We start from the raw sequence: 11,148 nt of genomic DNA on the forward strand, positions 1-11,148 counted from the left end.
TAAAATTTAGAAGACTGATCAAAGAGTTGCTGAGGGTGTGAAGCAACTGGAACGCTCATACACTGCCGATGAGGATGTTAAATGGTAGAATCACTTTGGAAACAATTTGGCTATTTCTTTAAAAAGTTAATAGTAACTACCATATAACACAGCCATTCCACTCTTAGGTATTTACCCAAAGAAATGAAACTATACGTCCACACAAGGACGATGTACAATGTTCATAGCTATGGGTGTGTGAAGAAATAAACATGGCCGTGCAGTATCAGTAAAACTCGATTTTTTTCCAACCTTGTTGGGTTGGGGGTTCGGTAATCTAGTAACATTTATCGCTTTTTTTTCTCAAGAGAAACTTAGTCTGCAGCTTGCGTGAGGTTCTGTGTTTTCCTCCTACGTTTTAGAACTTTCTGGGTTACTCTGTATATTCAGAAAACAATAGACATGGAACTGCTGTAGAAATACACACCAAAATATGTTAGTTATGTGTTAGAATTTTTACTTTACACACCCCATTTTCTTACTTCAGTGGTATTAGTAAATTTATTCCAAATGGAACCTTTGTTAAAAACATTGTGGCCATTGCGCATTTGCAAAGTTCCTTATTGAAACTACTAAACAAAAGCTAATCCCATTGCTCAGTAGAGTCAGTATTATTTTATCCCTAAATACTTCAGTATGTGTTTCCTAAAAACAAGAACATTCTCTTACATAACCACAGTACAGTGATCAAAATCAGGAATTTAACATTGATACAACGCCATCATCCAATTCACAGACATATTAAAATTTCGATGATTGTCAGAATAATGTTCTTGGTTGCTTGATCACCAAGTGATTTCCTATAAGAAAAGAAGAAAAAAAAACATAGAAGATTGCTGTAACACTGAACCCAAACACTGAAAAACCTGAATGAAAAGACAGTTTTATATGACTGACTGAAATTAAGTAAATATAGAAAATCTAAGCAGACACATTCACATAGAAAAATCAGAACTGCTCCCTTCAACCCCTGACCCCAAATCACCAGGCTTCCATGATTTCAAAGGGAGCTGATTATATAATCATCTCCATCCATGAAAAACAAGATTTATTTCCTCATTTTTGTGGACATATAGAAAAACAGTGCCTTAGTGGGACACACTTTTAGCATTTCTGCCAAAGTTAGGAACAAGAACAGGCTGCACTCTATTGTTACCCCCACTATTGGAGGCAGACATCCTCACATGCAGTCACACACGCACACATACACGCACACACATACACATGTATGCACACATGCACACACATGCACACACGCACATGCACACACGTGCATGCACACACGCACACATGCGCACATGCACACACATGCACACACACATACACATGCACATGTGTGCACACGTGCACACAGGTACACACACATACATGCATGCACGCACGCACAGACGTACACACATGTACACATACACGCATGCACAGGCACCGGCACAGGAACTGGAAAAAAGAGGTGAAACCACCTCTATTGCAGATTGTAGTTCTGGCAAAATCAAGGCAATTGACCAAGAAACTATAATATTAAAACAATAGCAGAATTCACTAAGGTGGCAGGCTATAAAATTAACGTATAGAAATCCGTAGTCCTCGCAGACACAATCACAAATAATAGTAGAAAGTGGACAACATAGCCAGAAATAAACAAGAAATAAGAAAATCTATTAGAAGAAAGTTTAACCCAGAAGACATGGAAGTAGACTTAAGCGAATGAAAAAGCGGGGCCTGCTCTTGGCCAGGAAGACTCAATATCGTGAAGTCGTCAGGTCTCCTTAAATTAATTTATAATTAAAAACACCAAAAGGTCCTCCCTGTCTGCCAGGGCCTAGACAAAATTTATTCTAAAGTTCCAAAAGAAAACACAAATAAGAAGAGTCAGGACCATCCTGGAAAGGATTAGCAGGGCAGGGGCTGTGGGACTGACCCTGGCAGATATTAAAAGTAGGATCAAGTGTTCATAATTAATAGTGTGGTTCTGGTGACAAATGAATAATGGAACAGACTAGAAGATCCAACAATAGGCCCACATGAATACGTGGCGTTTGTGTGTGATAACAGCGGCCTGTCAGGCTCGGAAGATGGACTTGTCAGTAAATGGCTCTGGCTGCTCTGGAGGCCACCTGGAAACGTGACTTGGATCCTTGTGTCACACTGGGCTTCACAGTATAGGACACACTCCAGTGGGGTCATCGAGCCGCACAGGAAACATGACATCACATGAACACCAGAAGGCTATACAAGAATCGCTTCATAACCTGGGCGTGGGGAAATCCTTTTTAAATGTTGTTCAAAATTCCGTACCAACAGAAGAAATGACCAAGAAATTCAGCTACATTAAAATACAAAACACCCCTGGCCATCCCCTCCCCAAAAAAGCAAAATCAAAATACCAGGGGTAAATTGTGAACAAACACTTGTACGTTGTCATAAAGGGTGAATCTACATAATATAGAGTTTCCAGAAATGGAGAATTAAAAGCAGGACAACAGGACAACGGGCAAGAGCCATGAACAGGCCTTTCTCAGAAATAGCTGCCGAGCATGGCCCACCACGCAAGCAAGGGCCCAGCTTCCCCGGTGGAGAAAGAAAGACAGGCCAGCGCTCTGAAACAGCTCGTCCCAGCCCCAGAGTGATAGACGCTGCGGCTGACCGCGTATTCTGTGGGCAGGAAAGGTGAGGGAAGGCCCAGATGTACGTTGCTGGCTGTCATGCCAAACGGCATGACCCTGTGAAGGGAGATGGCCATCCCCAACAAAGTCACGGATGCGTTTCCATTGACCTGTCCTGAGAGTGCACGTGTGAGCAAAGCAGGAAATGATGCCGACGTGTGGATGGTGCTGGCACGTGGGTTTCCTTTGCAGCCTCAAAGACTGGAAACCACCCAGACATCTTACTGTGAGGGGCTCTTGAAACGTCGGTAGACCCACCTCCTGGAAACCCCTTCTACAGGGAGCACAGAGTGATGCACAGTAATCGCCAACATATGTTATTAAGTGAAAAAGTAGAGTGCAGATCTGTGACCGTAGTGTTCTACCTTTATAAAAAAGGTGTCACAAAGAGAAACACTGAAAGAATTAACCAGAAACTGAATAGGTTCCTGCTGGGAAGAGAGCCGCGTGGGGCAGAGACAGGCTGGGAAACCCGGCCTTTCCAGGGACACTTTGGTCTCTGACTTTTAACCAGGTCACTGTATTTTATATTCAAACTATTAAACTAAATTAAAAAGAAACAAAAATCTCGATATTGAAAAGAAGTTGAAAATGTAACTACATTTTCATTCAAACTACATACATTCAAAACATGACCCCACAAAGGTAAAAACGGTAAAAAAAAAATCCATGCAAGTACTTCCAGAACGCCACACTTTACCAACCACCCTTAGCGTGGCACAGGACAAAAAGGACGGAAAAGAAGTCTTCAATTTCGTGCAAAGCTTGGAGGAAAGAGAGGCAGCTGTAAAGACAACATCAGGAAACTGTGGAAATGTTAAGTGTGCTCTGGGTGTTAGAAGACGTTCAGGAGCTATTTCTAATTTGGCTAAGTGCAGTAATGGTGTTACACTTGTATAGAAAGCACCCCTTTTTTTTAGAGATGAAGACTGAAGTATTTACCTGTAACTGTTACAATGTCCGTAACTCACTCTGAAACATTCTACCTATAAAGTCATCAAAGCAGGCCAGGCGCGGTGGCTCACGCCTGTAATCCCAGCACTTTGGGAGGCCGAGGCGGGTGGATCACGAGGTCAAGAGATCAAGACCATCCTGGCCAACATGGTGACACCCTGTCTCTACTAAAAATACAAAAATTAGCTGGGTGTGGTGGCACATGCCTGTAGTCCCAGCTACTCGGGAGGCTGAGGCAGGAGAATCACTTGAACCCAGGAGGCAGAGGTTGCAGTGAGCCGAGATTGTGCCACCGCACTCCAGCCTGGCAACAGAGTAAGAGTCCTCCGAAAATACATAAATAAATAAAAATTAAAACTAAATTAAAAGGTCATTAAAGCAAGCTTGGCAAATGGCTGTAGCAATTGACCCGGGAGATGGAGCTGGGATGTTCACTGGACGGTTTGCTGTACTGTCAACATTCAAGGAGTTTCATACATGAAAGAAAAGATGGTGAGGAAAAACAACAAGGGGATCTAATGAGACATGGGATCGGGCAAGGCCGTGGGGCCGTGTGAGCTGATGCTTGAGAAGGAAGAAGTGCTCAGAGGGCCAGGGCGAGCGGTCCCGGCAGGGGGCAGGGGGAGAGGGTTGTGGGGTCGCTGGTGGCATCAGCCCTGTGCCTGGCTGGTGGCTCTGGCAGGGAAAGCTCGGCCCTGCCCACCTTGTTACCTCTATGACTTCTCTCCAGGGAGCCTCAAACGGGACAGCGATGTCTCAGGAACCAGCTGCCGGGCACCGCATGCCGGGAGTCTTAGACGCCATGAGATGGGGCCAGTGTGGTGACTGCCCTGGAGTAGACGGCGCTGCGAGGTCCGCGTTCATGACTCCTCCAGTGAGAGCCGTCCTGTCTTCGAGCTGAGGACGAGGCCGCCCGGCTGAGGGCGTGTCCTCACAGTCCTTGGCCGAGTGTTTTCTGAAGAAGCCGAAATGTTTAGAAGCCAAAGTGATACAATCCATGATCAGGATTTGAGGTGCAAAAACAACCGAAACTTTATGTTTAAAAACACATCAATTCATCACGGAGTGACCTCTTCACAGACTGACCTCTCCGAGGGAGTGACCTCTTCACAGAGAGGCCTCTTCACGGGAGTCACGTCTGGCAGTGAGAGGAGCCAGACAGGAGCTGGGAACGATAGACTCAGAGAGACGGCTTCCTCTGGCGAGGCGTTTCCAGTGGTCATCACAAAAGGTGAAGGGGAAGAAAGGAAACTGTGTTCGAAGGGACGCTGGGCTGCGGGTGATTCTCCAAGGAGCTCTGGGTTTGCAAAAGACACTGTCGAAGCTGGAGGGAATGACACAAGGTAGTGCAGTGAGGTGGGCCAAACAGCAGGAAGCGAGGCCTCGCAAAACCACTGAGCAGCAAGCCCATTGGCTGTGTTTGGGCGAGGCGGAAGCCGCCCACTGCTGACTGGGCGGGGTGGGGTGTGGAGGGTCACTCCCTTGACGAGGTCACCCTGTGAAGAGGTCACTCCCTTAGAGAGGTCACTCTGTGAAGAGGTCACTCCCTTGGAGGTGTTTGCTCATGCCCTGTCCTCTCCAAGGGAGAGAATGAAGATCTGCAGGAAGCCCCGCCAAGCCCAGGATGGACCAGACTGCCTGGGGTCGACCCTGCTGCTCCTGCTTGGGTCTGTGTGCGGGGCCAGTGGGTCCCGGAGCTGACAGGAGGTGGGAAGGCCTCACTTCCCCAGGAGATCTATGGGAGGGGATGGTCGACATGCAAACCAGCCGTGGAAGGAGCTGCCCCCACTCTGCATGGAAGAAAGGAGGGGCACCCACCCTGGTGAATGGGGGCTCCATTCCAGGAGTGAGGGGTTGGAGGAGGGAAGGAAAAGTCTACTAGAAATATGGCAAGAGCTTACAGGGTTGTGGATAAAGATGAGGTGTATTCATTCTCTAACACAACCACGTGTCGAAGCATCACCACCGCGGTGCCTCAGAGCTGCACCGACATGCCATCTCACCGGCTGTGTGGTCAGACGCCTGGTCGTGGCTCAGCTGGGGCCTGTGCTGGGGTCTCAGCAGCACCAACGTGCCATCTCGCGAGCTCTGCAGTCAGACGCCGGTCGTGGCTCAGCTGGGGCCTGTGCTGGGGTCTCACAGCTGAAATCAATGCGTCAACCCCTCACTGGAGGCTCAGGCTCCTGTTTCAAGCTCTCCAGGTGGTGGCAGAACTCAGTTGCTTTCAGTTGCAGGGCGGAGGCCCCTTTTGTTGCTGGCCACTCTTGGGGTCTTGTCATGTGCCCCCCATAGGCAGTTTCTAAGAAGGGTGTTTGCTCCTTTAAGGCTGGGAGCAGAATCTGGCATCTCTTAAGGGCTCATCTGATTAGTTCTGACCCACCAAGCATAACCGACCTTCTCTCTGATGAGCTCAGAGTCAACCGATGAGGGAACTTAATCACAACCGCAAAGTCCCTGATGCCGTATAATGCAGCACCGTCCCGGGTGGGAGGCCCCAGCAGAGCCACACTCCAGGGGAAGGAGTTACGTGGGGCACGGTCAGTGGGGAGTCCCAGGGCCGTCTCTGGATGGTAAATACACACTATATTCCAGCTGCAAAAAGGCTGAGTGGCTTTGCCAATAAAATGAGAAGGGAGGCACGGTCCCAGCGCACCTCCCACCCGGGAGGTCGTGCCTCAAGCTGGGTTGACCATGGGGAGAGAGGCGGGACGGGAGGCGGTGGTCAGATGAGGAAGAGTGGCAGCTACTCATTTGTCTGTTTAAGGTCGAGTGTTCATACAGGAAATGTGTAGATTCCACACGTACAATTCAGAGTTTTGGGAAATGCACACCCGTGTCCCACGTTCCAGGACAGAAGCTCTCCAGGACTCCAAAACATTCCTTGGCCCCCATCCAGCCCATCCTGCAGGGAATTGCTGTCCTGATTCCATCACCACAGTTGGCTTTGGCAGTTCTCAGTTTCTTCCACACGGCACCCCCACGTGGAGCCTTCTGCCACCTGCCCTCTGTTCCTGGGCACCGTCATAGATGGACCAGCCACAGTCTGCCAGTAGCTCTCCTGCTGACGGACGTCCGGCTGCTCCCAGTCCACTCACCAACCGAAGCGGCTGTGAACATCCATGTGCGTCTTTCCGAACTTGTGCGTGAGTTCTGTGTTTCACTGACCTTGGCAAACACACAGGAGCTTGGCTGGGGTGGGAAAGTGTGCACTTGGCTTTGAGAAACAGAGGGGACATTCTAAAGCAGCTGCACCCCACAGCCTGCAAGAGGGCTACAGTCACCCCACGTCCTTGCAGACTGCCGCGCTGGTGCTGCCAGTCCAGCTTCAGTCTTTTGGGGGTGCAAGGGGGCGTCTCTCACAGTTTAACTCATGTCCCTTAGGCGACATCGCACCCTCACTCAAGATGTGGTTCCCAGCTTCCGGGGCCTGAGGCATCACCACCTGGAACTGCGAGAAGGAGAGGGACGTGGTCTGCAACCTGTGTGGGGAGTGCTGCTGTCTAGAAGCTGTCTGTGCAGAAAGTGCTGCCGGCCCAGCCAGCGTGGAGGGTGGGAGGACACCTGTGCTTGCTCATCTCACCAACCCAGAGGTCTCCCTCGGGCGGGGGTCAGGGAACCACACCGGCCAACCGACGCTGGATGGAATGGAAACAATCCCTCCACGTGCTTCCATAATCGTAGCGTAAAAAATGCATTGAAAAGACCAAATGTCAGTTGTCTGAAACATGAATGTGTTTAACTTTTCCATAACGAGCAAAGATGACCGGATTGGGTTTGGAAACGTGAACACTGCTGTCTGCAAACATGCATGGAAGACAACATATCTCAAAAGGTTAACAGTGAAACATAACAAGGAGAAACAAAATCCAAAAAGGGAAGTGAGGACCCCAGCACTGGTGCTGTCCGGGAAAGGTTCACAGCAAAGCCACAGCTAGGGTCATTTTTCATCGACGTGGATGAGAGCAGACCACAGCGTTGGGCCATCTTAGCTGCAGTGGCAGAAGGAAAAACAAAAGCGGCCTCAGACCTCCATCCACCCCCAACCCCCGGTGACGGATGGTGGTTAGGATGGCACTCAGCTATAGGGGTCCCGAGGTGGGCGAATAGGTCCTGTATGTCCCCAGCTCAGGCTGTTGGATCTAGGGTAGCTTTTGAGGTGGGCAGGTGGGGCTGGCCTCACAGGGGAGCTGGTGAGGGCTGGAAGGGGGCTGGGGAGACACCTGGGACCCCCACAGTCTGCTAGACCCCAGTGCTCCCTCAGATCCCCTGGGTCCCTGTCCTGTCGAGGATGCTTCCTGGGAGGGAACTGCAGCCAGAGGCTCCCAAGGAGAGGCCCAAGCCTGGCACTGCCCCCACGGTTCTGGATCAGGGTGGATGGTTGCAGGGGAAGACCCTCCTGACAGGCCTGAGGTCTTAGGGCTCTGCGCCTCCGGCCAATCCCCTGCCTTCTTGAGGCCAGTGGGTCCCAGCTCCTCCTGCACCAGGACAGGAGGGGCCAGGAAAGCGCAGGAGCCTGCTTTGACCTAGGAGTCAGGGAGCCATGCTGGGGACGGCCCAGGAAGGATTGGGGTCTCTGATCACTCAGAGCATCGGGGTGACTGGCTTCGCCCTCCTATCTGGATACTTAGTGTGATGATCTGAAACATTACTTTTCTAAACCGGGAACAAGCATGGGCCTGATGGACTAAGGTTTCTTTCCTAACTATTTTTTCAAAGTCGAGCTGCTCTGTATGGGGAGCACCCAGAACAAAAGGGGGTCCTAGCATCTCCTCCTGACCTGGAGTCCACAGGTGAGAAGCACAGTGCGGCCACCAGTTTGGAGGATGGTTCAGGGATCAAGGCACTTCCCTTCTTGAAGCAGGTGATACTGTTTGGCTCCGTGTCCCCACCCACATCTCATCTCAAATTGTAATCCCCACGTGTTGAGGGAGGGAGGTGGTTGGATCCCGGGGGTGGCCTCCCCCATGCTGTTCTTGTGATAGTGAGTGAGTTCACTTGTGATCTGACAGTTTTATAAGTATTTGGAAGTTCCTCCTTCATGCTTCTCTCTCCTGCTGCCATGTGAAGAAGGACGTGTTTGCTTCCCCTTCTGCCGTGATTGTAAGTTTCCTGAGACCTCCCTAGCCATGTGGAACTGTAAGTCAACGGAATCTCTTTTAGTTATAAATCACCCAGTCTTGGCTGGGCTTGGTGGCTCACGCCTGTAATCCCAGCACTTTGGGAGGCCAAGGAGAGCAGATCACTAGGTCAGGAGATCAAGACCATCTAACATGTTAAACCCCGTCTCTACTAAAAATGCAAAAAAAATTAGCGGGGCATTGTGGCAGGTGCCTGTAATCCAGCTACTCGGGAGGCTGAGGCAGGAGAATGGCGTGAACCCAGGAGGCGGAGCTTGCAGTGAGCCTGGATCGCGCCACTGCACTCCAGCCTGGGTGACAGAGCAAGACTCTGTCTCAAAAATAAAAAATAAAAAAAAAAAATCACCCAGTCTTGGGCAGTTCTTTAGAGCAGTGTGAGAATGGCTGAATGCACAGGAAGCTCACATTCATGGCTTCTCACATCCCTTCAGGAAGAGGGTCTTGGACACACTCTGGACACAGCAGCCCTAAGGCCCCTTGGCTGAGGTGTTTTAGTACCAAATCTAGAGCCTTGGGCTGGTCCTCTTGGGTTGACCTTGTTGGATCTGGCCGGCCCCAGCCCATCCAGGCCTGATTTGCTCCTGACCCCGAAGCCTGGGGAGTCAGAGTCCCAGCTGCTGGGAGGAATGGGAGGGAGAGAGAGAGACATGGGTGGCCAGAGAGCCCCCGAGGGGCTCCAGTGGGGATGCAGGGGCTCAGCCAGCATTGCCATCCCGACACACGGGGTGCTTGGAGATGAACCAGGGCTGGGACCTGACGGTGGGGTCTCGGTGCCTGGGAGGCAGGGGTGGCTGTGACAGGGCAGGGGGCTGTTGCAGGGGTTTGCCCAGAGTCCTGCCAGCCTGGAAAAGGTAGTTTTGCTGTTGAATTGTCTGATTATTTGGGGCCGAGTGGCCTCCAGGGCTGAGGCAGGAGGTGCACATGGGGGCTGGAGGCTGGGGGCCGGGGAGCAGGAGCCCCAGGGGCTGGGGCTGAGCCGGAGCTTGGCCAAGTGTCAGTCCAGCGGGAGGTGTGAGGGCCATGCTGACTAGCCGTGGGAGTGTGTGTCCCTCCTGTGCCTCAGTTTCTACAAGATGAGAGGCCGGGACCTTGGAGTCGGCCCCCACAGGAAGTGTGAGGTGCAGTGTGAGGCCAGGAGCTTCCCTCGGCCCCATGGGGGTCTGCGTGGTGGCTGGGGGTTTCTGCAACCCAGGCCTTGGTAACCCCCACAGCCCCTCCTGCCTTGGGATGGGAACGCTCGCAGGTGAGGGTGGGTTGAGGTTCAGGAGAAACCCAGCTGGGACCTGGGAACAGGGGCCCCACCTCAAGGACCCCCTGAACCCCGTGTGCAACCCAGCGGTGACCTGGAGAGGTCTGTGCAGGGCAGGCGCAGGGGAAGGGGTTCCCGGAGAGAGCACTTGGGAGAGACCCTCCCACCAGGGTCTCCGGGCCTCCTCCAGGACAGGCCGCTCCCCTCTGGCCGCCCCAGCCTCCTCCCAGCTCCTGCCAGGCAGGGGCCGCTGGCCGAGTGGGCACGAGGGGCCTGGGCCTCACCGCAACCCTCTCAGGTGAGTGCCATGGAGTCATTCACCTGGCTTACAGGGGAGGAAGCCAGGACAAAGGCTCAGGGCCGCGTCAGGGTAGCCTGGCCATATACAGTGCGAAGAAACTGGGATGGGGAAGAGCGGGCCTGGGCCGGGGCTGTGTGGGGGCCGCAGCTGTAGGAAGCCTCTCGGAGGGCCTTGCAGGGTAACTTGGGCACAGGGAAGCTCCACACAGAGTGTGGGCCTCGCACCATGAGGGAACATCCTGCTGGCCCAGCCCAGCCCTCCTCACACCAGGGCCGCAGCTGCAGTGTGATACCCATGGGGCAGCCGGGAGGGGCTGGGCCACCACCTCACTGCGTCTGCCCCGGGCCCCTCCCACCCGCCTCACTGCGTCTGCCCCGGGCCCCTCTCTCCCTGCAGTTCTGTGAGGGGCGCTTGTTCTCCACCTGAAACGGAAATGCAGGGTCCCCGGCATTTCCCTGCAGCTCTGCTGGCCACATGGTGTGATGCACCGAGCAAGGCATGTCCCTGCCTGTGGCACCTGAGAGGCTCGCCAGGGTCGCTGCAAGTGAGGGCCTTCAGGAAGCCCCACCCTCACCCTTGATGCCCATTCCTGCTACCCTCCTCCAGCCCAGCCTTCGGCCGATCCTCTTAGTCCCCCAAGGACCCCCAGGAACAACCGTGCACCCCAGATTCTGGGATTCAGGGGCTACGAACTTCTTTGAGGATGAGCCCCGCTGCCTTTGCCCTCCGCCCTCCACCTTCCATCCTCCTCTTGCTCTGCCCCAAAGGTGGAGCCTCCCAGGACTTCTTCCTCTGGGCCCTGCA

Source organism: Macaca fascicularis, chromosome 3 (genome assembly GCF_037993035.2).
Source record: "Macaca fascicularis isolate 582-1 chromosome 3, T2T-MFA8v1.1".
Classification (NCBI taxonomy): domain Eukaryota; kingdom Metazoa; phylum Chordata; class Mammalia; order Primates; family Cercopithecidae; genus Macaca; species Macaca fascicularis.